Source organism: Dermacentor variabilis, chromosome 6 (genome assembly GCF_050947875.1).
Source record: "Dermacentor variabilis isolate Ectoservices chromosome 6, ASM5094787v1, whole genome shotgun sequence".
NCBI lineage: Eukaryota > Metazoa > Arthropoda > Arachnida > Ixodida > Ixodidae > Dermacentor > Dermacentor variabilis.
The window spans coordinates 198634312-198652767 of record NC_134573.1 but is presented as its reverse complement, the minus strand read 5'-3'; the positions used below and the strand labels follow the sequence as shown (position 1 = coordinate 198652767).

Sequence of the window (18456 nt, the reverse complement as noted above, 5' to 3'; positions counted from 1 at the left end):
AATAGGATGCTTCCCTTCTGCATTTTATGCAGTTTACCCATTTCCTCTCTACCTCTTCTTCAGGCTCTCCCTTACTTTTGGAATACCTATGTTCCCTGGAGGCTTTCTGACGTTTCTTTATGGCCTTCTTAACCTCTTCATCCCACCAGCTCTTGAGTTTCCGTATCCCTTGCCTTGTTTTCCTGACTCGCGCCTTACCTAGCTCACGCTCAAATAGTCCCATTAATTTTGGGTAAGTCCAATCAGTTTCAGTACCCTCTGATATTTCCTCTTCAATTTGTTTGGCCGCTATTTCCATTTGGTCTTCTGAGTAAAAAATCACATTTGGCATTTCCTCACGTATCGTTCATGCTTTAGTTTCCCTCTTAAAACTCAACTTGATACGTTTGTGGTCACTACCTATACTTCTGGAGCCCTGTTCATCTATAATCATGGCTCCTAATCTATCGTACATCCCATGTGACATTAATGCATAATCTATTGTCGCGTGTCGACCCCCTACCTCCCATGTTCTGATCCCGTCACACTTTTCAGTAGAGTTACAGACAACTAAGTTATGCCTCTCACATATAGCCAGCAGCATGTTACCTGTGGAATCTGTGTACCCATCCGCATCTTCAACATGTCTCCTAATACAATTATCTTACATTCTTTTCCTAGCTCATCGATGTCCGCTGCTATACAGTCCAACATTTTTTTGTTTTCCTATTTAGCATTTGATCCTGTCCAAAGGTATACAAAGCCTAGAAGTGCTTTCGCCCCTGCTACTTTTCCTTTTAGCCATGAATTGCATTCCTGTTTGACCCTTTGCCAATTTGTATTTTTATGAATGAGTGCTCCGATTCCCCCGCACTTTCTGCTACCCTGCACTCTGTTGCAGTATTCTCATGCATAATCAGGGTTACAGGGCAGTTGTTCCATGTCCATAAGATATGTCTCTACAAACCTATAAACCATTAAGTTCTCCTGCCTTAATTGCTCTTCGATTTCCTTCCATTTTAGCCTATTTCTGCCACCTTGCATGTTAATGAACCCTATGTCTGACTTAATTTGGCTTTGGTGCTCATTCCTGTTGCCTCTCCTACAGCACTGATGTTTGCTTGTTTGTGGCTCCTGCCTCGAATCGTCCACGCCTACACTGGTTCTTTCAGGGCTCTGGGTCCCCCTAAAGAAGCTTTTGCCTGGCGACCCATCCTGCCCACTATCCTTTTGCCAGTGACGCCACTGTAGTGAATGCCATCCTGCACAAAAGGCCACGAGCCGGCTCTGTACCAACTTACAGTTACTGTATATGCTACCAAAGGTAGCTTTGGTAGCATATACAGTAACTCTATACCGACTCAGTCGTCAGCACCACCGTGTCAGTTGCGCGAAACACCGAGGCGGCCACTGATAAGGAGCGGAGGCCGTATCCACAGGAGACTGATCCTCGTTTTCATTTGTCGGTCGAAAGTATCCTCGTAACGCCATTTTCCATGGAATTCTCCGCTTTAAGGAACAGGGAAAATGAAGCTGCCTTTGGCAATGCCTCCCTAGGGTACGCTGTTTTTATAGAGCTTCGCATGCTGTCGCTCACATGCGCCGCCGTCACTCTTGCCTTGGACAGCTGTGAAAGCGCTACGCCTAGGACCGCTTTGTCTATGTTGCGCGTTGTGATGCATTGTTGCAAATTTTGCGACAAGACATCACAGTAATTTCTAATTTCTAATCACAGTAATTTAAAACAGCCCATAAGAAATCTTCACGGAGTAGCAGCCTTGCAGAATTTCATACAGGAGGAAGCAAATATGCCCAGCAAGAAACGAACCCTCGCATGTGATTCATGTCCGAAGATTTTTGCAATGCTTCGCGACTTGCGGCAGCACCACGAGAGTGAGCATAACATCGAAGTGGAAGTGAAGACATTGACGTTTGACACGTATGAAGGTGAGAAACCGTGCTCGATTATACATGCCATAAGGAATAATGTTTGACAAGTGGTCCTTTCGCCCATACACTAACCTGTTTGACACAATGTGCTATTTGTGTAATGACTCAAGCGTGCGCGAGTATTTGGTGTGCACATAGTTCTGTGTAACTTGTCACAAGTACAAAAAAAGTGCGTACAGAATTTTACGTAGACGTCGCCAGACTTAAACAGTTAACCATTCCGAAAATGTGTGTGACTGAAATAAATTGGCATTGCCACGATGTGCACACAGCTTTTAAGAAAGCTCACACGTGTGACAGCAATGCTTATTACAGTGCATTTTACGGCTGCGTGTTCTTAAGTCTGGTACCAGCGTACGTAATAAGTCAACGAGCGCGGGATCAAATCCTGGGTACAGCGCCTGCATTTCGATGGGGGTGAATGCGAAAACATCCGTGTACTCAGATTTAGATGCACGTTAAAGAACCCCAGGTGGTCCAAATTATTCCGGAGTCCTCCTCTATGGCGTGCCTCATAACCGGATGGTGGTTTTGGCACGTAAAACCCCATAATTAACTTTTTAAAATGAGTAATGTGTCAGAGAACAAAAAATTGCTGCAACAAATGTCGGAACATTTATTTGTCTACATTTGCTGCCAAACACTGTAAATGTACTAGAAAGGTACTAGCAAGAGGTTTCTAACCACAACGTGCTACACTCTACATTTTATAAAGAAGTTTTTTTATAGAAAACAAAAACAAAGCATGAGAGCTGTTGTGCGTACAACTTTTAGCAATGCAATGGAACCATACATGTTATACCATCAAAGTTGCTGCAACTACTGCAACCTGCTTGTTTGATGCTTGGATCAGAGTCCTTGGAACGTAGGTTTCAATTTTTATTCTCTGTAACGAATCAGTGGAATGCAATTACAAGATACATGTGTTGATGTTTCTACTGCCTTTATTTCAGATTTGCTGTCCTGGAAAGGTAATGTGGAGAGCGAGACTTGCAGCCATTTTGTTGCTTCTACTGGAAGAAAAGAAAATTCGCCAGGAGTGTTCAGGCGGTACCTAAATTGTCACCGTTCTGAGACATATTGTAACGGATACGAAAGGCGTGGACAAGAAGAGAGAAGAGATGACGAAGAGAACGTGGTGTTTGAGATGCCGGGTTGCGCTACGATCACGCTATGATCATTATCCATCTGTAAATAAAACCATTTCTTCGCAACTCTTCGTAACAGTTGTGGTGGAAAGTGCTGGGCAATTGACACCCGAAGACGGAGGCTGAACCACAAGTTCGACCAAAAGAAGAAGAAGCCGAAGGGAGCGGATGCACTTCACGCCGGCTCCGTCTTTCGTAAATGATTTCGCAGTGTTTTTGCAAAATATATCTGTGATTTTTCACCATCATCTCCCGCAAGTTATCCTGACTCTACCAATATTCGTCTTCAAGGTGGGAACTGCTTTTTCACCACTTTATTGGACCATTTCTGCCGAGCCGCTGCGCCGCCGAGCTAAGCTTACTGCTAAGCTTAGTGCCCCGGCCGCTACGTGAGCCGCAGTTACGGCTGCGCGTCAAATTTCTTCAAGCAGCCATGAAAATACAAGTTGAAGGAACTGATATCTCACCCACCGAGATTTCCGAAGAAGCAGGATGGTGCACCATTGGCACGCGCAAACGACTTTCTCCTTGGGGCAAGCGCGCTAACACTAACATTGCATCAGCCTCTCAAACCGGCGTTGGAGGCACGAACAAGGCGCAGCGAGGCCCGCGCGCTCACAAGCAGCAAGTTCTGAAGGCAGGGAAGATGCCCACCCTTCCACGTGATCATCACAAAGTAGTTATCAGGCCATGGGGCGGCTTGAACGTTGCAACAGTCGGGGTCGTCTGCCTCGCTTTGGCCCTATATAGGGCAGCAAACGTATCTCCACAAGACGCCACGGAAGACATTGTCTGCCCAAATATGCAGCAAAACATCATCGTTGTGAGTACCCCTCACTCTCCTAATGCAGAACGGTACCGCCGACTCGACAGCTTTGAGGTTGACGGACACCAGTTCGAGATACGGGCATATGAAACTGCGCCCGACTATACAGTCAAGGGAGTCATCCGAGGCATTCCTCTCGAAGAAGACGCGAAGGACATTCACCTCAATATCATCAACAAGAGGAACCCGAATGCCTTAGCGGCCAAAAGACTCAGCAAGACCACGTCGGTCATCATCGCCTTCGATGGTGGTCGAGTACCAACGTGGGTCTACTATGGGGGGGGCTATGCTCAGGTGTACCTTGTACAGAAAGCAGATTGAGGTGTGCCACCAGTGCGGACGCGTCGGCCATCGCATGGATGTCTGCCCGAACCCCCAAGACCGTGTGTGCAGAGGCTGCGGAGCCTCGAACCCAGACCCCAATCACTGCACGCCAAGGTGTCACCTTTGTGGGGGAGCGCATCCCACTGCGGACAAGACCTGCAAGGCTCGATTCAAGACCCCCTATCTTGTTAAGAAACGACGCGGAGACCGACAGAGGGCAGCGGCGGAGGCTGCCCTCGAGCTACAGCAACAGAACTACGATGAACATTTCCCACCTGCCTCCCGCTCCCGCTCTCGCTCGGCTGCGGGGCCTCCATCCTGCCGGCAGAGCAGGTCTCGGAGCCGGGCACGCAGCAAAACCCCCGGGCCGAGCCGTGGCCGTTCTAGCTCTCGGCGTCCGAAGCAAGCCGGCCAGCAAGATTCGGACCTACCTGACAAGGTGAGCTGGGCAGATGCGGTTAAGGGCTCGCTGAGATGCAAGGCTCAGGGAACTACTGCCTCAGAACCCAATAATAAAAGGGACCCTAGGGATGTGGCATTAGAAGCAATGCAGCGCGAGAACGCACAGTTACGGACGGTCATGCTACAATTAACCCAAGAAATTCGAGAGATTAAACAGTCGATGGCGCAGACATCTATACGTAAACCTGCTTTAGTCCCGACTCCCGTCACGAACGGTAGCGACAGTGCGGCGCCGCCCACAAAGAAACGCGCGGCGGCCAGTTCTGAGTCTCAACAGCTCAAGAACCTCGAATCAGCAGTAAGTGATTGGCGCAAAGCACATGTCACGATAAATGACTGGCGGAAAGAACAAGAAGAAATGAGGAAGCTGCTTTCAGAAATTCAAACCGGGATTCGCAACAACGGCGTTGCGGTCAATAACCTCACTGCTCGAACAGACAGGGTTGAAACCCATATAGACAAAATCGAGACTCACATAGGCCTTCGCCCAGACATGGAAATGATGCCCACCATGGGCACTACAGTCATTCACCCTAGCCTTATTTCAGGTAACGCACAAGTACAGCACCACGATGGCCAGCCCCACTAACGAGCTCGTGGTGTGGCAGTGGAACTGTCGGGGCTTCACTAAGAAGCAACCACTGCTACAACAATACGTCCGACACGCGCAACCAAAACCAGACATCATAATGATACAAGAAACAGTAGGTACCGTACCAAAGCTTCCAGGTTACACTGCGAATGCCTCGCCGATTCCCGTTGATCGCGGACTTGCAATTTTCATTTGGAAAGGGATAGTAGTGCAAGAACACAGCGTAAGCGGCACACATGCGGAAAACATGCTTGTAGAGCTCCTTCCCAATAGAACACGCAACCACAGTATATTTCTCCTCAACGTATATAGTAATCCGGCTCACTCACAGGCTCGTTTCCTCTCTCTGTTCCGAGGGGCGCTTGCCTTGGCGGGCACAAACCCGTTTCTGGTGGGGGGAGATTTTAACGCCCCGAACGAGGCCTGGGGCTATGGCTACACTACCGCCAAAGGTCGACGCCTGTGGCAGGACCTGCATGATGCCGAATTAACTCTTATTACCGATCCCACGGCGCCGACCCGCACAGGCACCTCTACGGCACGTGACACGACACCAGACCTGACGGCGGTCCGTAACATCCCTCAAGCAATGTGGCGCAATACCTTTGAAGATCTCGGTAGTGACCATATGATCATAGAAACACGAATTCCTCAGGCGGGTACACCCCCTTTTCCTAAGCTATTCAAATGGACGGACTGGGACAAATTCCGAAAGCAGCGAGTTGAACAGAGAGGTGAGGAGAACATCGATGACATCGAGGCATGGATGGAGACGCTCAACGACGACATGAACAAGGTGACGCAGACGCTCGCACCCGAAGTCCAGGTTGACAAGATCGACAGCCAACTAGCCCACCTCTGGGAAGCCAAGACGTCACTAAACGCAAGATGGAAGAAGCAAAAGCACAACCGAAAGCTTCGTAGGAAGATAGCACATATCAATCGCCAGCTGGAAGAACATTGCCGGACCTTAAGCCGCCAACAGTGGTATGACATCTGCAACGTAGTCAATGGGCAGCTCCACAATGGAAGCATGTGGCGTCTCCTTCGTCACCTCTTGGGGGAAACGCAGAGAAAGTCTGCTCAGCGAGCAAACCTGCAACGCCTTTTGCACAAGGAACAGGCTACCACGAGTGATCACCAGCTCGTGACACGCCTGCTAGCCAAGTACTTCCCTCAACGGCCCGATGTTCAACACAGAGATTGCACTAGAGACACAAATGTGACACTCGATGAAGAATTTCACGAGTCAGAGATCCGCGCAGCTTTCCACGACCTTAATGGCAAATCAACACCTGGTCCCGACAAGGTTATGAACAAGACTCTGAGAAACCTCGATGATGCCTCGATAACCGCTCTTACGGCATACATCAACAAATGCTGGCGAGCAGGTCGCATCCCAGAGGCGTGGAAACGCTCGAAAGCAGTCTTGATACCGAAGCCAGGCAAGCCGTCCAGCCTCGATCACTTGCGGCCCATTTCCCTCACATCCTGCGTTGGCAAGGTGATGGAGCACGCATTCCTCTCCCGCATCAACCACCACCTCGAGGACACTGGAGCCTACCCACCCACTATGGTGGGCTTCCGGTCACACCTCTCTACTCAAGACGTCATGCTCCAGCTCTACCACCAGATTATCAATGACCCAACTAGTGGCAACCAGGCCATCCTCGGCCTAGATCTGGAAAAGGCATTTGACGATGTAGCACATGCAGCAATCCTGAGCCGCATAAACAAGCTCAACTTGGGTGAGCGAAGCTACAACTACGTCAGAGACTTCCTGTCGCGCCGCACAGTCACCCTCGCGGTCGGCAGCATGACATCCGACGAACATACACTAGGAAGCACCGGCACTCCTCAAGGATCGGTCATATCCCCGCTCCTTTTCAACCTCGTGATGCTGGGTCTCCCGGCCTACCTCGACGAGATCGGTAGCCTCCATCACGCCTTGTATGCAGATGACATCACCCTGTGGGTCAACAAGGGCAGTGACGGTCAGATAGAATGCACCTTACAAGCAGCGGTCTCTGCAGTCGAAACCTACCTCCAAGACACAGGTCTCCGACTATCTCCACTGAAATCGGAGCTGCTCGTCTACCGCCCGCGCCGCTGGCCCAAGCCTACAGCCGAATCGTGCCAATGCGACGACATAATCCTCTATACGCAAGACGGCTCCTGCATTCCCCAAGTCCCGAAGATACGCATCCTAGGCATGCATATAACAGCCAGCGGGTCAAACATAGAAGCTATTCGCAAAATCGAAGGCAAGGTTACAGCGGCTACCCGCCTGATCAAACGCATTACAAACAAGCACACGGGCATGAAGGAGGACAGTGTCATGCGCCTCATACACTCTTTCGCAATCAGTCACATCACTTATGTGGCTGCTTTCCACAACTGGAATGTCACTGAAAGGGAGAAAATCAACACCCTTATACGCAAGACTTACAAGATCGCCCTTGGCCTACCGGAGCCCACAAGCACTGCTCGTCTGCTACAGCTGGGGGTATACAACACACTTAAGGAAATCGTGGATGCGCAAAGAACCTCTCAACTCGAGCGCATGTCTCTGACAGCCACGGGCCGGTACATCCTGCAGAAACTCGGCTTCAACTACCACGTCCAACACGGTCAGAAACAGGTCATTCCACCCGACCTCAGCGACACGCTGATTGTCGCCCCTATACCTCGAAACATGCACCCCGAATTTAATCGGGGCTGACACCAGACCCGTGCCAAGACACTGCTGCGCTCCTTGGGTGGAAAGAGGACTACGCGCTTTGTAGACGCCGCAGAATACGCACGAGAACACCAGTTCATGGCGGTAGTCGTAGACATTAGCTCCCGGCTTACGCACGCGTGTAGTGTCACAATGGAATACCCCGAAACAGCGGAAGAGGTAGTGATTGCGCTTGCTCTTACCGACCCCCTCTGCGAGGTAGTTTTTAGCGACTCACAATCCGCAGTTCGCAACTACGCGCGGGGGCGCATTTCCTCCGAAGCTCTCCAGATTCTAAGGAAAGCTGGTCGACAGCACTTCGATAACACCGCGATCATATGGTTTCCAGCGCACGTCGCCACCCCCACCGATGAGGGCCTCATTAAATTGAACAAGGTAGCACACCGCTCTGCGCGAGAACTGACCCGCCGCGCATAATCGGAGACCGCCTCTTCGAGTTCGGAACTCCTGGTTCAAAACACGCGAGAACGCCTGGTCAGGTGCAATGACATCACCAAGCACTACCAGCTAGGCAGGTGGTTGCTGCCCCCACCTCACTCTATGCTGAAACGTCGCCAGGCAGTCATCTGGCGACAATTGCAAACACAAACATTCCCCAGTCCGGTGCGATTGCAGCACATTTTCCCCGCGCAATACCCGACTGCTCTTTGCAAATTATGTCAGGAAAATAGAGCGACGCTGTCACACATGTTGTGGGAGTGTCGGGTTACATCAGCTACAATGGCAGTAGCTCCGGAGGCTCTTGCGTCGAAGTGGGCTGCCGCTGTGCGCAGCTCCAACCTCAAGACACAAGAGTGGGCTGTCCAGCAAGCCCGAGAGGCGGCGAAGAGACAAGGCCTCGAAGTCCCCTCATGGGAGACCTGAGCCCGGGTCGTCAAATTTGCCGGATTCAAAATAAAGTTGTTTCCATCCATCCAACCACAAGTTCTTCGACGGAGCTGTCGCCTTGCTGGACTCCCACTGAATCCACCGGAGCTGAATATGTCACATGACGCAGACGAACAACGGCCCATTTGCATTTGTTCGTGTATTGCACCGCTGCTGTGCAACATATTCTTATCTAGTGTTGACCGCCTGCTCGAAGAGGCTTTTAAACAGGACAGCACTTTAAACATTTTAAAAGTTTTTACATACTTGCCGATGACTGAATGTTTGCCGATGACCGTGTTATTTATCGCACTGTTGCCAACGCCTCTGATCAATTAACCCTTCAAAGTGATCTTAACCATGTGAAGCAATGGTGCGATGATTGGATCATGGAACTTAACCCTCACAAATGCAAAACCTTATCTTTCAACCGCCGCCACTTTCCACTTGTTTTTTCTTATGCGATTAACAGCGTTTCTGTCGAAGCAGTTCAATCGTTTAAGTATCTGGGAGTCACTTTCTGCCATGACCTTTCTTGGGCTTTGCACGTCACTAACGTCATATCATCTGCAAATAAAACATTTGGATTTTTGCGACGTCATCTACATAATGCACCTAAGAACGTAAAATTGTTAGCTTACAAAACTCTCGTGTGAACAAAATTGGAATATGCTTCACCAATTTGGAATCCACGACAAGCTTATATTCAAGACGCCCTTGAGTCACTTCAAAACCGTGCCACTAGATTCATTGATCGCTCGTATTCTTACGATGTGAGTGTGTCATCACTAAAATTAGAATCTAATTTACCCCTTCTCTCATGTCGCCGCCGTATCGCCAGTCTTTCTTTGTTCTATAAACTTTTTCATAGCTCGATAGGTACCCGCCATACATTGTTCCACCAACATGCATATCTAATCGCACTGGTCATCCTCTTCAAGTCGTGCGCCCACGTGCACGCACCGTTACCTTTTCTACGTCGTTTTTTCCTCGTAGAGCTGCTGACTGGAATGGCCTTCCGGGCGACATCGCTACCATCCCTTGTCCATCCACCTTCATAGAAAGCGTCACCAATCACCTTTCACCATAGATCAACACATGGTTTCTGCTTATTTCTGTGTAACCCACCCCTTATGTAATACCCCGTTACGGGGTCTTTAAGGAATAAAAATGAAATGAAATACATGGACGACTTTTTAATCCTTTTTAACAGACAAGGCGCACTGAAGCGCTGCAATGATATTTTAAACATTTTTAGGGACAATGGTAAAGGGCTTTCGTTTACGCATGAAGTGCCACAGCGTAACACCCTGCAATTTTTAGATTTAAGATTAACCTTTCATGAAGGACAAGCTTGTTGGCAATATTTCCCACGTGCCAAGAAAGGGTTGCTGCCATATAATTCATGCCATTCCAAAATTGTGAAGCGTGGAATTGCTATGCTCTGCCTGTAGTCTGCCCTCGAAAAATCGTGTACACACACGATGCAGGCCTCTTTCAATAATCAGATTAAGCGACTGAAAGAAGCACGGTTCCCTGACTCGTTGGTGATCCTCAGTCATCGAAAGCCTTTTATGGAAAGTTAAAGGTACCAGCGCCACAAGGGAGGAAGAAAGAGCCAGAACCGTAAGACCTGCAGTGATTCCTTATGTTCATAAGGTTTCCCATAACCTCAAGAAGGTGGCAGGCCGGTATGGTGTACCCATTGCCTTTTCTGCCCCCGTCAAATTGGGTCGACTCTGTTCGAAAACCACACGCGAGGAGACCGGTTCGCAAGGCTGTGGCAAGAAGCATAGCACGTCCTACGGGAGATGCGCTACAGGCGTGGTGTACGAAAATCCCCTTGAGTGCGGCAAGTCCTATATAGGACAGACTGGATGCTGCATAAATGAACGAGCCAGGGAACACGAACTAAATCTAATGAAAGATGGTGTGGCACATTTGCCTGCACAATGCAAGGCCTGCATGTGCAAACCACGGTTTTCTGAGATTAGGATTCTTGGAAGAAGTAATTTCAAACAGCACGTGAGCTGATGGAAGCCTACTATATAAAAAAGAAAGGAACAAATTGCATTAGTGATACTTCTATCGTGCTCTATAAATCGGAAACTAGATTGTTTGACCGCTGGGTAACGTAGATCTGTAAACAGCCAGCGCATGCGTGTATGTATATATATATATTCTAAGGGGTTGCAATGTGGGCTTGTTGGTAATGCATCTTCAAGGGGAGTATGGTAGCGCGATTCAAAGACGGGACAAGAGAAGACACAATGGGACACACACTCTCGTGCGAACAACACACTCTCGTGCTGTGTGTGTCCCTTTGTGTCTTATCTTGTCCCGTCTTTGAATCGCGCTACCATACTCCCCTTGAAGATATATTCTAGGGTCACAGCCCAAAAATAAATCAGTTGGAAGTGCCGCCCGTGTTGTGTTTATGTGTCTTCCTTTTGTGAGTGTTCAATTGCGGCAAAAAACATGTATTTTAGATCCGCTTTTTGTCGCCACCCATACTTCCAAAGGCAGCGGTCGCTTTACTGTCCATGATAAATTGCTCTACAAAACTGACTACTCCGGGCATGAAGCGCGTTTTCTGCTTGTTGTCCCGGAGAGTCTCCGCTCTGACGTTCTATGCGCCATGCATGATGATGTGACATCCGGCCAATTCGGCTTCGTACGAACGCTGCACCGCATGCAGGAGTGCTTTTACTGGCCCAAGATGTACGAAACAACCAAGCGCTATGTCGCCAGTTGTGAAACGTGCCAACGTCACAAGCGACCGACCATCGCAGCCCCGGGTCCCCTTCGGTCATTGACACCGCCCAGTACGCCGTTCGAGCAAGTAGGCATTGATGTTTTGGGTCCATTCCCGTTATCTAACAAGAACCATTGGATAATTGTCTGTGTAGACCATCTAACACGGTATGCAGAAACTGTAGCCATACCGTCTTCCACCGCTGATTGCGTGGTGGTCTTCCTGCTGCGTTCCATGGTCTTTCGTCATGGCCCACCACGTATCATTATCACGGACCGTGGTCGCCAGTTCACTGCTGATGCCATTGAAGAGCTACTTCATTTGTGCACTTCACAGTTCTGTCATTCCACGCCGTATCATCCACAGACCAATGGCCTCGTTGAAAGGACTAACAGAACGCTGACCAACATGCTTGCCATGTACGTCTCCTCCAATCATAAGAACTGGGACAACGTGCTTCCATTCATCACTTACGCGTACAACACGGCGAAACACGAAACCACGAACTATAGCCCATTTCAACTCCAGTATGCAAGGTTACCGCGAAGCCCTCTGGACACTTTCTTACCCTTCGTACTGCACAGTGACGATTCTGTATCGAAGACATTGTGTCTCGCCGAAGAAGCCCGTCGAATAGCTCGTCTTCATACTCTGGCCTCGCAAAGTCATTCGAAAGAGCGATATGACGACCGTCACGTATAAGTATCGTTGGAAAAAGGTGACTTGGTCCTTCTTTGGACACCGCAATGCAAGCGTGGATTGTGCCAGAAGTTCTTGTCACAATATTCAGGCCCATTTGTAGTTGTGGACCGCTTCAGCGAACTCACTTACGTCATAGCTCGCCTCCTGTGCAATGGTCGGCGATCAAGCAGAACTCAGCTGACTCATATAGCTCGCCTGAAGCCTTTCTACCCTGCTTGTCCATCCTGACTCGCCCCACGGGCTTCATCTGCTTGCAGGGAAATGTAACGAATACGAAAGGCGCGGACAAGAAGAGAGAAGAGAAGACAAAGAGAATGAGGTGTTTGAGAGGCCAAGTTGCGCTACAATCACGCTACGAACATTATCAATTGGTAAATAAAACCATTTCTTCGCAACTCTTCGTAACAATACATAGAACTCCCTACAAAGTAGCACAAAAGTCAGATTAAAGTGCAAGGCAGCAGCAAAATAGGCATACATTGCTTTGGAATGCTTAGGGTAACAGAAACGGATAACAAAGTCTTGGTAGTATTTAAGAAGAACCACTATGGACACCTGGATGAGAGCTCATCAGAGGCTGTCTGTGGCTGAGACAAAAGTAATTGCAGCTAAGACTTTATGCATGCCATTCATTTCCAGTGTCACAAGGTCAGAATATAACTGCTGCATTCTCAATGACAGATCATTATTGTTTTTTAAATGCATTGCATTAACATGCTGCTAGCATTTAGTATTTAGCTACATGTACAAGAATAGACCCTAGTAAGGAAAGCTGTTTCTGAACTGAAATGTGGTTGTGTTCTTTTCGTAAAAAAATTAAAATAAAGGCTATTTACATTCGGATGCTATTCAGAACTGGATGTCTAGTTAACTGGGGAGGCTTATAAATGAGAAACAAATGAAAGGTGATATCTGGTAGACTATTTCATCTATAGTATTGAAGCAAAAGAAAAGCATATCGCCAGAATAAGTTTGTGATATGTACTATAGCTTGGATAGTGTTTTGAATGGATTCAAACATGGTGAAATTGCCCATAGAATAAATGAACTAAATCGAGAAAATAAATTTGTAGGCTGCCTAAAGGCAAGGCATCCTTATTTAATGTGTGAATTATTGCTTCATGTTTTTTCTCACCAACTGATATCTCTGCGCAACAACTATGGCTTCCTGCAGCAGAATCCTTCGAAAGAGTCACCATATTTATCCGTTTTAGAAGAACTTCAGTTTGGCCTAGTTGGTGTTTACTGCATATCATGTTGACCGCAAATAAAGACGGGGACAGCGGAAGAGAACACATAAAGAACCTGTGTTGTTTATGTGTTCTCTTTCGTTGTCCCCATCTTTAATTGCGGTCAATACGATATGCAGTATTTATCTGACTCCCTGTAGACTGCAATTACTGTTGTAAGCCATTCTATTCATTTTCAAAATTCAAATTATTTGCACACCCTTACTTTAATGGCTTTACAAAATCCCTGCAACAAATAACTTTTCAAGATGTCTTATCTCTGCCAATCACAAAAGCACTATGCTGCTTGTTCATTCTGGCTCTGTCTATATTGCGTTAAAAGACTATGTACGATGCCATTTGGGCAACTAGCCAATACTTTCAACATGGTAGTGGACATACTTTCTTTATTACTGTAAAATAAACACTTATTTGTTAGTCTGTCAGATATAGAAAAACTGTGAATATGCACACACTTCAGGTTGAAAACAGGGATCATCTTAATGATAGCCAAACTGTTCATCGGACAAAAAATATTTCAGAACACTGTGAAAGACACAATTATAATATTCGCAATGTTAAGTCCGAGGCCTGGTGACCGAACACCATAGGTCTTAAAATCGTGTTTCATTTAAGAAATTTTTCATTGAGCGGCTTGGTTGGTGTCAGCTGGGACACACAGTATATGCATGTTTAGATTATGACACAAATTTAACAAGTCTTCTATGTGTTCCCCTATGACACAGAATTTGTCTAAATAGCACCACATTTAAGGCATGTGTTGATACTATCCTTTGGTTTTTGTAAAGACATCCCGGTTCAAGCTACATCAAATCTGCCAGCAAAGGCATTTTAACAACAAAGTACATGTTCACAGCTTGTATTCGAGGGGTCAGCAGCCTGAATTACTAAGTGATTAGACAAAAAAAGTAGTCTTGATGATATTCTGCTGCATAGCAACAAGCAAATACGGTGGAGAGGGAGAGAAATTGTTTCTTAATGATTGGAAGTCCCCGCTATTATGAGTTTAGCGGAGTCCCTGGTATTAGTGATGAGTCCATATGTCTGGACCTATTGATGTGGGCATAGCAGTGGATGCACCTTACACTATGCCCACTAGCAGTGGGCATAGTGTGAGGTGCAGCTCCTGCCATGGGGCAGTCCAGCCCTCCCAGGTGTAGTAAAAAGACCTTACACTATGCCCACTAGCAGTGGGCATAGTGTGAGGTGCAGCTCCTGCCATGGGGCAGTCCAGCCCTCCCAGGTGTAGTAAAAAGATAGTGGGATCTCTGCATAAATTAAAAAACGGATGTGCAGCCTCCTTGGTTACTGATCAGTTGCTCTTTACAATTTTCAGGTAGACTAGCAGAAGGAGTGCCACTGAAGACCATTTTGCAAGAAAATCAAGGCAGGCACAAGTGCAGCTAGTAGTCAGATGAAACTTGTTACAAGAGAGCACCTTCGGAACATCCGCGATAAGTATAATATTGACAAAGCAGAGCGGCGACATCCTGATGATCTCATGAGTGTGGAGTTGTGGGTTAAAGAAATGGAAGAAGAGAGAATTTAAACACAGGAAATGAGCTGATGAGTCCGGAAAATGAGCCAAGTAAGGCAGGCAGTGACTCGCCTCTTTTGTATTACAGGAACGAGGGTAATCCGAGCAGTTCTGAAGGCAACTTTGAGCTTGCCTTGATGACCTTATCACAGAGAGAACTACTTTGTAAGCTAGAAATAGAGATTGTGTATTGACTCTACACATGGCACAAATATATAGGTACAAGTTTCAGCTGACATTACTAACCATCTCAGAAGATGGCTGTGGTATTCCATGTGCCTACCTGATTTCCAAGAGAGTTAACATTGAAACGATCGTGAGGTTTTTTTGAGGCCATCAAGGAAAAGGTAGGCGTGATAGAGTGTAAAGCATTTATGTCCGATGATGCCCCTGTTTATGGCAACACATGGGAGCAAGTGATGGGTCCCTTGAAGAATCAGTGGTTGTGTATCTGGCATGTGATGTGCAGCTAGAACGCACACCTTAATATGATTAGTAGGATCAAGTACAGAAGTGTCACAAGAGAAACTTTCCATGCACTAATCAATGCACATGAAACAGAAATAGATGAGAAAGTAGAATTTCTTAACCTACCTTCCAAGTTGCACACACAGAATAACCTAGCTTCCAAAGATCTAGAGGATCTGGAAAGCTTTACTAAATACTTTGAGAAAACTTATGCTAAGAGAGTACTTCAGTGGGCCTATTGCTATAGAAAGCAGGTAGGCTTAACTACAAACAATCACATTGAATCAATGCACAAGACTCTGAAGTACTCCTATTTTGGTGGCCAAGATAATGTGCGGCTGGACAAGCTAATCTATGTACTTTTTACCTTGACAGCTGACAAACTTTTCAACAGGGCTGTTGCACTAATAAAACGCCAAGTCGACCATCACAAATCTGCTGTATACAAAAAGCACAGAGCAGGCATTGATATTCAGACATCCGATATTGACAGAGTGGAAGATGGCATATGGCAGGTAAAATCTCTAAGCATAGTTAACTTTCATCACATTGTGAAAAAGACTGGCAGGACTTGCACAGGTTGTGAGCTCCATTGCAAGCACTGTGAGGCTTACCATAACATGTACATGTCTTGGCCATGTAACATATATGCACATGTGCAAGCACATTTGTGCTGTTGCTTTGATGGAGCAGCAGTCAAGCAAGTTGCCAAGCCATAAAGCCAGTTACTCTGGTGTCTCTTTTGATAATGGTGGTCAAAGCTTTTGTGTCATTGATGATCCCAGCTGCTTAATGGCCAATGCTCTAGGTATCATGCAGAGCACAAAGCAATGTTTGAAAGAAGAAAAAACAGCAAAAAAGAATTGAAAAGTTGGAAGTGCAAGTTGAGGTTGCTTTTCAACAGATACTGAAAACCTTCCTAGGACAAGTTGCGAGAAGATGGATTCTAAGAACATTACTTAACACAGTTAGTTAAAAAGCACGAGCTTGCAGACGTGAGAGAGCCTGCAGGAAAGCTTGGATTGGTGCCTGCAAACAAAAACTTTCAGAAACAGCGGAGGCATGCAGCACCCAAAAAGAGCAAATCTAAAATGGCACTAGATCATCGGCCAACTATCTGGAGCAAGAAGCAATAAAGCGGGATCTTTTAGGTGGGGAAGTGAACAGCAAAACCTTATTTATTCATACTGAGAATGACTATCATTACTGCAGGCCAGCAAAGTAAGCTTAGTAGTAGTGTGGTAGTAGCTTAGTTGTTTTGTAGAAAGCTAGGGAAAATGCTCTTTTTGTTTAGACAGGCAGAGTATGGTTGTCATAAGCAAGGCATGCTTTGCCTGCACTGTGGCAGAGTTAAGTATTATAAGTGTGGCATGAGAAGCATTTCTAGGCTAGTTGTGTGCAGTGTGGTGTTGCAAATAGATGCACAATATTATGTGCAGCAGTGCGACTGTGGATTGCATGGTGGTGTGTGAGAGTGCGAGAGGCACCTCTGAGCTGGTCACACATGCTGCTTGTAAGTGTGTGTGTACAGTGTAAATAGACCTTACATGCAGACGTGCTGTCCAATTGGATGGGGCATGCTGCTGGTATATGTGCAGTTGGCTTCTGCTAAGGTGAATGGATCTGGTTAGCTATATTTTTTACACAGTCATACAAACAAGTCACTTAATGCAAGCTTGCTTTGATGGCTTGCACTTGTTTTACATTAGACCAAACTTAACCAACATGAACAAAAAGCTCTACACAGTGGGAACATGAAGTGATTACAGTTGTCCAAATGGCCCCTGTGTGCTTTTAAGAGTTCAGAAAAATGTAACATTTATGGGCAAGCAAGAGTGAACTCGTTGGAACAGTGGAGAAAGCAACTGCTGAATTCTTTGAGGCACTAGTACAAGGTGCTGCTGCTGATTACGACAGCAAATGTGCTGATTCTGAGGCATCACCAATAACACACCATAGCAGCTTACTGTATTGTCTGTACAAGTCCTCTGAAGTATTTTGAGCAAGTTGGGAAAGTGTTTTATCCTGACAACTGAATTATGTCACACTGAGTGTGCACATTACAGTTATCAATAAGCAATTACAGGCTGTGTATTACCTTCTTCCTATAAGACTAGTTTGTGCTGACTTCTGCAGGTGCACACAACAAAACTGTGCAGCTTTGTTGCTCCTTTAGTTTCAGCTTAACAGAGAGTCCACTGTACGTGTACGTAATGTGGATGTATTGCAGACTTCTGGCTGTCACTGCACAGCCTGTGAGTGTTTTCCTTGGGCAATATGCCTACTGTTTGAATATAGAGGTACCAGGGTGGAAGTATTTCAAGCAAAGGAAATGTGATGAGATGGTTGGAAACTTGAAATGCAGTTTGCTTGTTTTGCATTCAAACTAAAATTAGCACCAAAAGGTTGCACGAGGCATTTTCTTGCAGCATGTGTGCTTGTGCAAAATTTCTCAGTCAATCCACAATCATGATGCTGTACTCTGCAATGATCTTACAGGTGCACATTCCATCATTGGCTGCCCTGGACCACCTCAGCAGATTGTCATCATGCTACAAGAACACCAATGTCCTAATGCTAGTAGCCATAATAAACATATTGTCTACTGATAATGACTGCCTACTGTTATTGCTGTCTACTGTACAAGAAAGCTACGCTAAACAATCTGGTAACAACCAGTGAGATTGTGCTGCTTAGCTGCATTGCGAATATCCACAAACCTCAATTAAGGAACAATAACACTCAGTGAGCTCACTTCACAAGAAACCACACTTTGCATTGAACAAAGATGGCATCACTGCACATACTAAGTGCCATTTAGTTTCAGAGGCCTGCAATTTTGCAAAATCTTAAAAT

General features: G+C 46.6%; 1 protein-coding gene and 1 pseudogene across 5 annotated transcripts in view; one reads left to right on the top strand and one right to left on the bottom strand.

Moving 5' to 3' along the window:
• LOC142586063 (uncharacterized) overlaps window positions 1-18456 on the bottom strand; it is a 151141-nt gene that overhangs the window by 122032 nt on the left and 10653 nt on the right. The window contains exon 2 of one of the 5 annotated variants that reach the window (XM_075697329.1): window positions 9858-9941. The exons of the other annotated variants lie outside the window; for them this stretch is intronic. The gene's annotated coding sequence lies outside the window, so the exon portion shown is untranslated. The remainder of the gene's footprint in view (window positions 1-9857; window positions 9942-18456) is intronic. 5 annotated transcript variants of the gene reach the window in all.
• Window positions 1842-17859, top strand: LOC142586409 (uncharacterized; annotated as a pseudogene).